Source organism: Poeciliopsis prolifica, unplaced genomic scaffold, assembly GCF_027474105.1.
Source record: "Poeciliopsis prolifica strain line A6 unplaced genomic scaffold, Auburn_PproV2 SCAFFOLD232, whole genome shotgun sequence".
Lineage (NCBI taxonomy): Eukaryota > Metazoa > Chordata > Actinopteri > Cyprinodontiformes > Poeciliidae > Poeciliopsis > Poeciliopsis prolifica.
Genome location: NW_026562607.1, coordinates 28,336 through 41,802, shown reverse-complemented (window position 1 = coordinate 41,802; position 13,467 = coordinate 28,336). Strand labels below are relative to the sequence as shown.

Below are 13,467 nucleotides of genomic sequence, written 5' to 3'. Positions count from 1 at the left end.
TTATGTTTCTGGTTATTAGTTCCGATAAAATAGTTATGGCATGACAGTCATTAAAGCCAAGATATAACCATCTAACACCAACAGGTTACTGTGCAATAGATGTATTTCACTTACATGTTGTCTCTATTGCTGTAAAGTAAAACTGAAAGAAGTTTTGTGTGAATTTCATAAGAGGCAGGACACACAGAGGGAGGCGTGACATAAAACAGAAAACCTGAGGAGTATTTAAGATATGTTTGGAGCCGGGTTTAGTCATTTCTTCTGTTGGCATCTGGAAAAACAGCTCTTCTTTCTCTGATCCTACTGGTAAGATGTGTTAAAACATTAAGATTTGTTGAAAGAGCAACATTTCACTTCTAGTCTTATTTTATTAATTTTACAAAAATGTGTTCAGTGTTTTAATTTCCAGAAAAATGGCAGCAGCAGACGTACCTGGAGCCACCAAAGGACTGCTTCTCATCTTCACTCTGTTTACACTGGTTCATGTCACAAACTCACTAGTAGCAGAGCAAAATATGGTAAAAATTAAATACTGTAAATAAATTATGTATTTATCTCAGATTTTTTTTTGATAGACAATGTTTGGTCATTATCATGCAAGGAATAATACAAGCACACACATTTAGCTCGATAGCTGAACAAATACAGAACTTTGAAAAGGAAAAATAGTGTAATTTTAAATGTTTTGCTTTTAACTCAAAATCAAATTGACTTGTTTTTGAAAATATTTTTTTCTGCTTTCAGACTAATTTTTTTTTCCACTTTCCTACAATGATTGAATTTGCTTTGTATTCCATCCTGCTATAAAGGAACTCTTACCGAGCGAAATGCATTAATAGGTCATTAATTTTTTTCTGTAATTTTGCAGGAAATTCTCACAAAATATTGAGGGTGGACTGAATGAAGCAGCCGAAAAGAAGGTGGGTCTCTGGGCTCACAGCATTGTGTTTAAATGTGATTAGTTGATAAAAATTATTCAATAAAAAATAATTGAGTTTGGATTTTATATGGAAAATTTTTTGCCCAACAGGCACAGCTGGACGATGAACTTACACGTTTTGTAGATGATTTTCAGGAAGATATGGACAAGATTTCTCTTGTTGTAAAGCGACTGAAACTCATAACACAGAGGAACATTTACCTGAGAAAACTCCCTAGAGCAATCGATAAATATTTAAGTAAAAAGATTCAAAAGGCCAATGATGATGTAAAGGTTTACAGAAAGGAAATGCAGGACGTCTGGGACTTCATAAACCGCAAAGAAAACAATCGTGGCGAACTTTAACAGAGCTTATCCTAAAATGAAATTCTTTCTCTTCTGTTTTGTTTTCATGAAAAAAATCAAGAATAAATGACAAGTTGCATTTTAGATGATCAAGGTGTTTTTGCCAGTTGGTGATTCTATTTCTTTATAATAAAGCTAAATATAAGCTTTAAATTGAAACTGAAGGATACTGTTCTGAAGAATTGCTTGGCATTGGGTTTTGTATTTCTGCATTGTCCATCAATGCAGAAAGTTAAAAAATCAAAGCTGACAACTTCACTCACAAAGTTAAGAAACAATTTTGGGATAAATTGTATGCAATGCAATAATGTAACACTATGTAATTTTACTTTTCTGATTACCAATAAAGATGTCAATAAATCAAGTTTGAGTTGAATTTAATCTTACAGCTGTTTCTTGTCTCATTATGTTGGAGATGCAACAAAAGGGAGGGAAACTGGAGATCAGGATGTTTTTTAAATTCTGAATAAAACTAAATTAGTCCTGATGTCAAAGTTACAAAAACTGTCATTCCCGTACCCAAATGTAGAAATGGTTTTACCTCAGAGACATCTTCTGATGTCGACTTCATCAGTTTCTACCCTACAATATACATTGTTGTCACAGGAGTGTTTACACTGTAAACTGATGGGTCAATAAAAATTACCCTCTAATTCAGGATTCCATTTATCTAATAAAACTCAACAGTGTCACAATTCAATATTTCATAATATGGAAAATCCTGAGTGTCATCTTACTGAGTCTTCAGTCAGGAGCTTCTTCAGAGCCGCTGTCATACTGACTGCTACTCTTTGAAGAAAGGTACGAGTTACAATAACATGTAATTGCCCTTTGGAATAAATAAAGTTTAGTTTTAAATGAATTTGAATTGGATTCAGAACACCAAACGTACTTTAATATCGGACAAACATTATCCAAGTGAATATTTCAATCAGAAATAATTACATTTTGTAATAATTTAATGATTTCAGAGAAAAAATAAGAAGCTGTAATGACAACACATGACTCTTTTTTTTTATTATAAAAAAACATGACAAAAAAACCTCAAGACATTTTGTTGAAATCCACTCACAGAATGAGGCGCCGGTGGCTCTGAGTTAAAAAAAGGTCCATTCTTTAAGACATCATTTGAAAGACGTTCGACTTGTTCGATAATCTGGAAAGCGGGTCGGCTCCCAAACACAGACAGGAATCTGACCCTGAATCTGAAGCTCTAGGCGAACAACAGTCATGTCGACAGGGACAGCCCTGTCTTTGGTCCTTTAGTCTCTGACAGTGACATCTCTCCGTCAATGGGGCCCAGACTGGTCCCAGAACCGGGCCCTGCGTGGCTCAGCAGTCCTTTGGTGTGTTTCGGATCCATCAGGGTGTGCGGTATGAGCGGTGCGACCACAGAGACAGAGAATTAGCGACACCTAGTTACAGAGAAAGGAGCTAAAACTGAAGTGCACTTTGCCTTTTGAAGTTCCAGGTGAATGACAGACAGTACGACAACAAAATATGGCTTTTCCACGTCTACGCAGGTAGGAATTTCATCTTTGATTTCCTGCTAACATTGGAATTATATGATGACTGACTTTCATGTTCACATCTCAGTTATTTACATTTGCCGTTTACATCCAAACAATGTAAGCTGTGGCTCTCCTGAGTGATACAACAGTGGTGTCTCACACATTTATATTTTTTATGGTGAGCTTCAGTCCATTCATAGAAGTCCTCTGAAGAGACTTTGACTTATATTCTCATAGATCTCTAGTCTCTCTCTTCATGCCACAGCTCCCGTTCAAAGGCATTTGGCAGTACCTAAAGTGGCATTGAGTTAATTTGCAGTTTGCAGAATGTTTTCCTTCATATTGAGCTTTCTTCACACGGTGCAAGAGGAGCTTGAAATTCCGACAAACTGACAAATTCGTCCTCTTGTCCTTTCTTCCTCGCTCCCAGCAATTCATCCACTCCATTTCCCTCCCCCACCTCCTTCTCTCCCAAATCTGGCCGCCCCCAGTCCCTCGTCCCCGTCCTCCCCCCCAGCGTGTTCGCTACTAGGATCTCGGAGTTGAGCTTCAGTCCGCTGCCACTGGTGTCGCAGTTGCTGTACAGAGAATGCCCATTGCTCGGGTTGCTGCTAATCCTGGAGCTGCTGAAGCTGTTAATGTGGGGGCCACCATTACCCTGACTGCTGAGCAGGGTTGTGGCCGTGGTTGACGTCGTCTTGCCGTTTTGTTTTTCCGACGACCTGAATCCGTCTGACACCATGCTGGAGCTGCTATGGGACTGCGGCGTTGTCGAGGAGCACAGCAATTTCTGCTCCTTTCCCGATGACAACGAGTTATCAGGAGCGCGATTGCACGAGCGGGTGCTGTTTTTCCTGTTTAAGAAAGAGAGGAGAAACACTCCACATACTAGACCTAAGAAGAAAAAAGGACATAGATTGCTAAGTGATGCCGGTTTCCATCCAGGGCAGATGATCCTCTAGCATTGGGTTCCTCCAGGTTCAGGAAAAAAGCTGCTCGTCGGCAGGGGGTCGGGTCTCTGACGTTAGGTCCTCCCTCCTGAAAGACAAAAAATATATCTTTCAGGCAATGACTTCCTGCGATAAAGTAAAAAGTGTGTTACAGAGCCTTCAAAGGAATTTAACTCTGAAGTTTGCATTTTATTTAGTTAAAACTACAAACTTTGCAATAGAGCAGCAAAAGGTTTGTGGAGATGCTAAGTGGGGAAAAAAAATAAATTATATTTTTAAAGAAATCTTTTGTTGAAAAAAAACTTAGATTCAATTGTCCTATCATTATTATCATCATCATTATCAACATCATCAATGTGAATACTTAATATATTACAAATGATAATTATAAATTATTATTATTAATAATAATATTTCAAAAATATTACCATTTAGAGTTCACTGCCAGCCATATGAGGAACAGTTAAAATAGAAGATGTTCTGTTCAGTTCATAATCAATTAATCAACTTATTTATGCCATTAGACAGATTTGATTAGTGATTTGAGTCAGCTTTGCCAAACAGGAAACTTTACATACAGACATAATGAATATAAATATAACATGCTTTCCATCCAATCTAACTGTGCAGGAGTCGTTTTGCAAAGACACATTTTCAGTCTCAATATGTGCAAAGCTGCTAGAGACTAATCCCAAATGACCAGCAGCTAAATGTGTGAAAGGTGATTGGAAAAGTATTGACTAAGATCAATACTTGAATGTTGGTGTGTTTATAAAAAATATCTTGCTCTATCGCATAAAGATGAGTCACCATAGATACTTTTGTAAGGCTCTATGGACACAAAAAATAAATCCATACCTGGCATGTGCAAACGTAGTGGCCAGTTTTCCTCTGTCACGGTCACAGCCAAGTCAGAGTGGTGCTGCCTGGTGTGTCTGTGGGGAGGATACTCCCAGCTGCAAGGCCGAGGAGAAAGCTGGACACATGGCAAACAGGATCTGCAGCCCAGGGGAGACTTTCAGCTCCTTGGTGGATGGATTGCATCGTCCTACAGCACAGGGAAGTAAAGGAGCTTAAAAACAGTATTTACCACGAGACGTGAAGGTTCAACAACAAAAAAGAAACCTATGCTCATCTTATATGACACCTGGATCTGCTTACCCGCTTGAGAATCACACCTTTTTAAGGCCTCATCCACAACGTCACCTGAACCAGGACTGGAAGCAGAAAAACAGAGAATCACTCAGATTGTTGGCTAATGTTTGTTCTTCTATTTCCTTTTGTTCAATAACTATGTTAGGTTTGTTTATTTTTAATTATGTGATGTGTTTTTTTTTTCTTCTTATGTTTTCTGACTGTTTGGTCATTCATTATTATTACTTATCACAAATAAGGTCTAACAGAACAAGATAGGTGTAAAACAATGGACCTCTTGTATAGCTAGCTACTTTAGTTACTGTTGTAAAATAACTGTTATTAATCCAACCCAGGGCAAGTAAATAAAATAAAATAAAGTGACAAAAAATAATAAAATAATTATTTAGCAAAAGAAAAATGATAAATTGAAATTTCTCAATCTAAAAAAAAATAGATTTTTCCTATTTTCTCTACTTTCTGGCGAAATACTGTGAAGTAAAGCAGCAAAAAAATGTTAATTGGTTGTTTAGAAAATAAAAGGTGACAGAAAAACAAAGACTAAAAATCAAAGTACTTTCTGCTTTAATATAAGGTTATGTAAGGTTTTTCCATGAATGTTAATATCTCTTTGTGAAATATCTGAAGTTTTATATCTTTTTCTTTAGGAAAAAAGGCACCAAAAGCTGTGATACAATACATTACTCTGTCTTGGACTACTTTCAGTGATGTAAGAATAATCTTGATAAATATTTGATGAATGAAGCAAAACATATACATTATAAACATAGGGATAATCTAACCGATTTTAAGCTTCAGAAAATCTAGGGTAGATTTGTTATACTCACTCTGTGAGTGTGAATCTGCAGGTTTGTCCTCTGCGCTCCACTCACAGCCAACTCCTCTGGCTCTGGCACAGACCTCACAGCTGGAGTACTGAGCGCAGCCTTCAGTCTGGACTTTAGCCACTGACTGCGGGCTGCCCACCAGCGCTCGGCCCTGGAAACACAGCGACCGCTTACAGAACCAACACACACTGAAACTAGCTATTTAATTTTAAGATTCAACAAGCTAAATGAATAAATGAAGGGCTGGATGTGGGAGACAAAAGCTACTGCTTTACCTGATGCATTATTATATTGTTGACAGGCTCTTGCGGTGAGAAAAGAGGAATCTCTTGAAGTAAAGTTGCATTCTGGTTCGCTACCGCCACCTGGTGGAGCTCCCCACGATCTACAACACAGAAACCATTAAAATGTTTTTATTTTAGTTCAAATAAAGAAAAAGTCAAACTAAATTAATACAAACTGAATTTTATTTTCTGCTGCCATGTTTTAAATACTTGAGTTTTAAGCCAATCAACTGTTTGAGCATTTAAAAACTTGCCTGAATGAATAGTTTAAAATGTAGTGACACAGTGACTCAAAACATCATATGTTAGAAGCTTAATTTCTATTCCTTTCTTCTGACCTGTTCCAAGATGGAGGACGGCTCCTCTCCGGTCCTCTGCCTCGCCCATCAGCGTCACAGCCAGCTTGGTGTATTTAATTCCCTTCCGGACCAGCAGAGGCGCTGCAGTGACGCTGTTCTCCATCAGAGGGTGATCCCTCACAAAAGTCAGCACCTTATCAGGAAGTTTCAACGAGGATCCGAATCCCTGAGCCTTAAGTCGCTGTTCAAACACTAAATAGTAAATAAATAAATAAATAAATAAGGAAGAAAGAAAATAGTTAAATGAGGGGAAACAAAATGCATTAATGAAAGCAGAAAGAGCGGTGGAGTTCGGTACCTGGCCTGGTCTTGGTGTGGGGACAGTCTCAGGACTGTTCCAGTTCTCACATGTCTTCTTCAGCTCTTTAAAAGGACCGTCCATCACTTTGCTGATGTCAAACAGACTGAAGACACACACCGCTGAAATATCATTGGGCTCCCTGGAAAAAAGAAACATAAAAAAGGGGCAAAATTACAAAACTATTTTGTCTTACGTGTCTGTATCACACCATGGTAAAATGTTTCCTAAATATTTCTGAATTAATACCCAGAAAAAAGGTTGTTGCCATCACTGCTGTACAATTTTTGCCCACATATTTAACCCTTTTATAAAGCATATTTTTAGGTAATTGTTTTCTCTGACTGTCCTTACCACTGTGAGGTGAACAGCCCCATAGAAGTGTGTGCTGCTGGGGTCCTGGGGAGTGTTGAGTCGTGAAAACATCTGTCAGGATGTTGTAGCGCTGACCACTCGCTTTGTCTTCACACACCAGTTGGGCCTTGAGAAAGGTGGTCCATCGTCGCTGCAGAGTCTTCATCCCTCCCACGTCAGACTGAACAATCAGATGGTTATATTTACTCCAGCAAAGCCAAAAAAGAAATGCAATTAAGTCAATTTCGTCAAATGTCTGGGTTACCTTGCAAACCCGCACCACCCTCGGCACTTTGGTGTACAGATCGTGCTCTTTGGCCATCTCGGTGAAGAAGAAGTAGATTTTGTCATCGTCTCCGGTCGGGTTGCTGTCTGGGGCCTGCTCTATCAACGCCGAGCTCACAAACTCCGGGTCTGAATGCATGAGCAACAACAACAAATGTCCAGGAAGGTCATTCGCAAGACGTGACATTAAGATCAAATGTGTGTGTTTGGGTGCCGGAGAACCTCTGAGCGCCTCACCGTTGAGCCAGTTGATGGATTGGTCGGTTCGGACGCGCTCCTGCTCGGGGCCCGTTGCCCTGGAGATGTCATAGGAAGTTCCCAGGAAGTTACTGGTGGCTGCTGTGTACAGGATGCCATCTGGAGAGAAGAAAGAGAAACATTTATAACAGAGCAGGCTTGGGAAGCATGAATTAAGCCAGTTGAGAACTCATCCAAAGTTTTCGCACTTGCCTGCCATTACAGCTGTGTAACGCTGACTGGGCTCAAAGGGCATTTGCCCTTCCCAGTCTCCATCTTCACTGCTCCATCCTCTGTTTTTTCCAAGGTGAAGGAGGGAAGGTGCTGCAGGATGACAGAATAAAACACGACTGGGTGAAACTAAACTACTTCTGCTCAGAGCAGCCCAAAGGCCAGTGAGGATCAGAGTGAGCTGTAGATTCAGTGTGAGGTGGTTCTATAACCACATGAAAATCCAAAAAAAATTCTCCTCAGATTTCTATTTGCACAAAAAGTAGAATAAACATGTTTTATTTTCTAGGCACCTAGACATTTTACATGAAAACTGAATAAAATATATTTACGTTTCTGTCTGCAATTTAATAACCACTGCTAACTCAAACACAGAACAGATAATGACTTGTTTGCAGTCGATTCTTCACATGCTGCTGCCAAGAAGTACGAAGATGATGGACACACTCACCAGGAATGCACACTGGGGGTCAAAGGCGTAGGAGCCACACACGTAGACGCGACCGTCTTTCAGGAACTCCAACAGACGGATGTAGTTGTTGCAGTCCGCCTGCAGGGGGAGACAGAGTTACAGAATCAGTCAGGCCCAAGTTTGACTCCTTGGTTAAACTTCAACATTTTGTAAATATATTAATACTTTTGTGATTTCTGTATGAAAACGTTCCATGTAAATATTCATTCACATTTGAAGATATATTGCATATTATGCACAAAGTAAATAGATAACAAAGAATGGTGACATGCCTGCATATGGTTTAATATGTTTTAAATATTGATATTTTGGTCTTCTAAAAGTTTCGTTTTGGGATGGAAATGGCTGTCTTTTTTTCATGATCCAAATACATCAAAAGCAGGCCGACAATGTTATATTTTTATCTCTTCTGTCTGTCTGAAATGGAAAAATACCCTCATAGTCTCTCATCACTAACCAGGAAAAGATGACGCAGGTAATTTATATTGAAGTGGGTTGGCGTGCAGGTGCGTGTGTGTATGTGGGCACATGTGTGTGTGTGTGTGTGTGTGGTGTGTGTGTGTGTGTGTGTGTGTGTGTGTGTGTGTGTGTGTGTGTGTGTGTGTGTGTGTGTGTGTGTGTGTGTGTGTGTGTGTGGGCGTGTGTGGGTGTGCGTGTGTGTGTGTGTGTGTGTGTGTGTGTGGAGCACAAAGACTGCATGTTTTTCTGGATGAGCTCCAGGCCTGAGTCACTTCTTCCCCAGGGAACAGATCCTCTCCCAAGCCCGGATCATGTCACCTGAATCAGCCCTCCCTGCTAACCTCCCGCCACCGCCATGGTGGTTCAGCTCTGTGGGAGGCCCACTGCCAACCAAAATACTCTCCACTCATCAAATACAGCCTCAAATTAGGATCACAAATTAATGTGCAGCTTGAAATTAACACAACATAAGACTATTGTTACTCTATTCATTTTTAATTACTAATTCTATGATTTCAGCCTTTTACTAATTGAAGCTGCAGAATGGAATTAGATATTCCTTAAGTCATGGGTTCGTTGTAGGCATTTTTCAGTCATATGATGAATAAATAGATCAAATTCATTTGGAAGAAAATCTATTGCATCTGTCATTTACCATATTCATAATCTGTGTTTAGTAAAATCTTGCAGTAATGATTTAAATTTGACCAGTTCGGGCAATGGGACCTGCATTATTGGTATTTACTTGGTGATTGATCATCAATGATGAGGTGAACTCATTATTGGGATGAGTTAATTTATCATTAATTTGGGGATTTAATGATGCATATGACTTGTTTTTTCCATGCTAGATGGACTCCATAATACATGACGTAGTGATATACTGTCAAAATTCAGCTTTGTAAAAAAACTAAGGGCCCACTGATTATCCCACCAAATATTGATTTCTGAACTGAGTTAAAACATCAGTATTGTTTCTAAATGAATATGAACTTGTTGTCTTTGCATTATTTGAGGTCTGAAAGCGCTGCACCTTTTGTGTAATTTTGACCATTTATCATTTTTTGCAAATAAATACAAAATGTTTGCTTGGAATTTCAGAGACATGTTGTCAGTAGTTCAAAGAATAAAAGAACAATGTTCATTTTACTCAAACATATACCTATAAAAAGTAAAATCAGAGAAACTAGGGGGGTTCTTAAGTTTTTTTTTTTTCCAGTTGTACCAGAGTACCATCCTAATCCAGTCTGTCTCAGTTCCTGGAATGAAACGTTTCCTTCCCGGTTAGAAAATGTGGAAGAGTGTAGCATGCCTCCCACTTATGTTCAAGTATAGGAAGTTGAACTTTAACCTCACACATATTTGTCGTCATCAACAACCTGAAGCTAAAAGCATTTGCAAACATGTATGCAAATATTAAAGCCTGCATAAGTGCAATTCTGATCCTGTTTTTATTGAAGAAAACTGTGCATGTTATGCTGTCAGTGAACCTTAGAAAAAGACAATAAAAACCCAGAAATATAATGTTATGGTTAACTTAGAAAAGCTGCTTAAAAAAAGGGTTTCTAAGTTAGCAAATTTTCTAGTAAACCGCTACTCTCCTAGTTTCCCCAGTAAATCTAAGTGCCTGCACCACCTTCACTGTAAAGCTGTATAAACCCTTAAATGTGGTGTGAAACGTCCTCAGTTCTTCAAAATGTTCTCACTCCAGCAGTTCTAAGCTGTCTCTTTCAAAGATAACCAAGCACACAAACACGCAGGTGGTCTTCTGTTGAGTCTGTCGCAGTGGTTTTCTAAACGCAGTCTTGCTTTTTCTCATAGCTGCTTCCTTCTCTCTTCTTATTCCCTCTGACTCAGGCATAATCTTTTAATCAATGTTTTTGCATGATAAAAATCCCTTTGTATTCCTGCTTTTATCAGTGAGTCAGCTTCCCAGTTTTTTACACAGGAACAAAGAAATCTGCTCAAATCTATCAATAAAACAGCTAAAATGGACTTGTAAGCTTCCATTAAAGCTTAAAAGGGTTGTCAATCTGACATTGCATTAAAAATAATGAATCACTCTGGCATGAATCAACAAATACATCTTAGCATTTACTTTAAGTAGACACTGTAGAAGAAGATGCAAAGCTTGACTGTACTTTACGCTCTATTTAATCAGTTTCCGGCGGTTAGTGGACATCTGTGACTTTATATACAGCCTGTCTCCTGATTCTGTGTCCTTCGCGAGCTAACACCCTGTATGAGGGCCTGGCATCAGTCCCAGAACTTCATGTCTGATGCCCAGTAACATGGGCTTGTGAAACACACACACACACACACATTTCTGTGTGTAGCATACACAAATGTATGCTACCAAAAATAGGTGAAGAGGTAAATACAACTTGGATCCAGTACATACCACCTACAAGTACATATGTCCCAAAAATATGAAAATAATTTCACAAAATTACATGAGATGTTTCAGGTTTTTGCTTTTATCACCTGTTTTCCATCAGACAACATAAGGGATTTTTTGTTCTTTTTTTTGTTTGCTTTATGCAAATTGTATTGAAAATAATAATAAAATATCTAGTGAGGCTGATCACATCAATTGAAAAGAGTTACCCTCATCACATTTATGTTTTGCACTGAATAAACAAAACAAAAAAAAATCCCAAATCCAAAAAAAAATTATAATAGTTGACCATAGAACTAGAGTACTCTTTTGCCATGCTGCACAGATTGACGACACTAGAACAGCAAACAACAGGAGAGCCTCTAAATCAAAAATGTAGATAGAATGAATTATTAGTACCTGATTGAGTCTATAAATCTGAGTTATTTCTAAATCCAAAAGAAGATGAAGGGCTTTAAAAAGTCTCACCTCTGTCTTTCCTTTCCCCACGCAAGACTTCCTTTTCTCTTCCGGTACGGCCCAATCAATCTGAAGGAAGGTGAGAAGAAAGAGTCAACAACTGCTTACAGATAGCTAATCAATATCAGATTAATCACATTTTGTAACCCAAAACGATTTGCTATTGTTGCCTGTCACTGGAAAAGGCTGATCTTTAAATATCCTTTAAGACAAATTGTATTTTATGTTCATATTATCAAGAGGGTGGGACATGCTCTTTTCTCCAACTCTGGAAGAAGTTTCTTTCCCAGTGTATCTGAAACATGAGGTAAAAGGGCAAATCCAGGAAAAACAAGCCAGTTAAAAATACAACACTTTGTTATTTATAATCCATATCTACATTCATGAGATCCAGAAGTGAGTGAAACGTGTCTTTTCTTTTTGGAATAAAGTAAAATTTGCTTTAATCATATTTCACCCTTTCCCTTTGCATTTTTTTATAAATTTTTTATCAAATCAAATCAAGACTGTTCTAAAGCTTATGTTACATAAAAGTTCTCTAACTTTTCTGATCTAATCATAAGAATTATGAATAGAATATAAATATTTTATTGTCTCTCACTGGGAAAATGTTTGTGCAATAGGAATTCTGTACAGAAAAGGCAAAATTTCAACATAAATACATTGTAGTAATAAAAAAAATATTCCTAAATCAAGCAGAAGATGAAGGGTGGCATACTCATAAATGAATAGTTGACTCAAATGAATTTGCTTCATCTGGTGTGAAAAGGAAACATTTGATCATTTGGGATCCATTTCTATCCACACAGTTCACACACACATATAAATTTGCTCTTATCCACTGCAGCATCACCTTTTTTGGTGGTTGCTTCAGGTTTTTGGTGTCCACAGCTAGAATGGCGTCCTTGGCGCCCAGGAAAAGGGTCCCTGTGGAAGAGTCCAGCAGGAAGGTGCTGAAGTTCGTCACACCCTTGAATGTCTCTCGCTCTGCTGCACAAAACAGAAAAAGAGAGGGAGGAAGAATTAGTGCCATTTCTCTGTGTTTGTTTTGAATCTGTTGTTCATGTGGAGCTCTGTATTTGAATCAATTTCATTCCCCAGGGAGACATAAAACAGGCTAAATAATAAAACATAGTAATGTACAGTAAACAATAGACTCTTCTCTACATAATACATGGTGCTATATATATCAGCTATATTTGTCTCCTCTTCTGAAACGGATCGCATAAATCAAATCCCAGAAGCTTTTGAATAGCGCTCCAGCTCTTGTTTGCTCTCTCAGTCAGTCACTCTCCCTCCTACTCTTTTCCTCTTTACAACAAAGCATCATGTGTGTGTGAATGCGTGTGTGTGTGTGAATGTGTGTGTGTGTGTGTGTGTATATCCTCACTACAGAGAGGAGAAAAGCACAGCTGTTTTATTCAGTGTTTGGTGGAAGACTTTAACTGCACCTGTGTGTTTAAATGAGGGGAAATCTGACAGATTTCATTTTTTCTTTTCAAGCTGACCTTTAATGAAAAAGGGCCGGGCGTAATTATGGACAGAAGACACGCATACGCCCACATGCGCACGCATGTGTCTCATGTCCAAAGAAGTAACTCAAGAGACGAGTTTGCAAACACAACCTGATAAAACACAAACATACTGTACCTGCTGATCACAGAGGATTTAACACCGATGTTGATCATTCAAGCGACACAAACAAAACTTACTAATTAATGAATTATGAGTCTCATCAACAACGGCTTACAGTTGTGTGCAGTTTTAGGCCCCAGTGGAAAAGGTGCATCATGTTTATCCTGCGTGTACGGATCTGCTCTTTAAAATATATTGTTACACCAATAATTTATGGCAAAAGAAATCGGCTAGTAATTAAAATAAAATTAACTACAACATGGAAAAT

At 38.4% G+C, this 13,467-nt stretch overlaps 1 pseudogene; it reads right to left on the bottom strand.

Annotated features, from left to right (window-relative positions):
• Nucleotides 1–2,507: 2,507 nt before the first annotated feature.
• Nucleotides 2,508–12,597, bottom strand: LOC129357237 (semaphorin-4F-like; annotated as a pseudogene).
• Nucleotides 12,598–13,467: the final 870 nt, after the last annotated feature.